The 547-nt window shown below is 54.5% G+C and overlaps 1 pseudogene; it reads right to left on the bottom strand.

Annotated features, from left to right (window-relative positions):
• Positions 1-547, bottom strand: part of LOC119585318 — a 12,386-nt pseudogene that overhangs the window by 7,150 nt on the left and 4,689 nt on the right.

Raw genomic sequence — 547 nt, 5'->3', positions numbered from 1 at the left:
CGGAACCACTTGGGCAACCGCCAAAAATGAGCTTATGTCGGCTGGGTCCGCGGGACCTGCAGATTCCTTACGTCACTGTTATAAACGGCCTCGTCACCTACGTAGGGTTCTCGGCATTCACATTAAGAATCGCGGGCGCTGAGGACCTCGCCAGGACTCCGAGGGCGGGACTCCTCTCGGGGTGTCCTCAACGGCGGTAGTCTGATTGGTCGTTAGGGCACCCCCCAAGCCCTGTTGCTATCCGAGGGCACGTCTGCTGAGGACTCGAGGATCGGAATCGGAGCTCAGAAGGAGGGAGGTTCGAACTCAAGGGCGCTGCCGTGTCCCGGGTTTACGAGAGAGAGGCCGTTCGCCCAGGTTTCAGTGGCGCTCCCCGCTGCGGACCTTGCGCAGGCGAGCCCCACCTGGAACACAGGGACGCAAGGGTCGAAATAATAAAGATGCGCTGATGCACATATTTACGATAAAATTGGACAAAATAGAGATTAGGAATATAGATAATGAGTGATCAGATTACACAAATAAATGCTTCATCTTTTTACTGTTT

Source organism: Penaeus monodon, chromosome 19 (genome assembly GCF_015228065.2).
Source record: "Penaeus monodon isolate SGIC_2016 chromosome 19, NSTDA_Pmon_1, whole genome shotgun sequence".
Taxonomy (NCBI): Eukaryota; Metazoa; Arthropoda; class Malacostraca; order Decapoda; family Penaeidae; genus Penaeus; species Penaeus monodon.
This window is presented reverse-complemented; position numbering and strand designations above follow the sequence as displayed.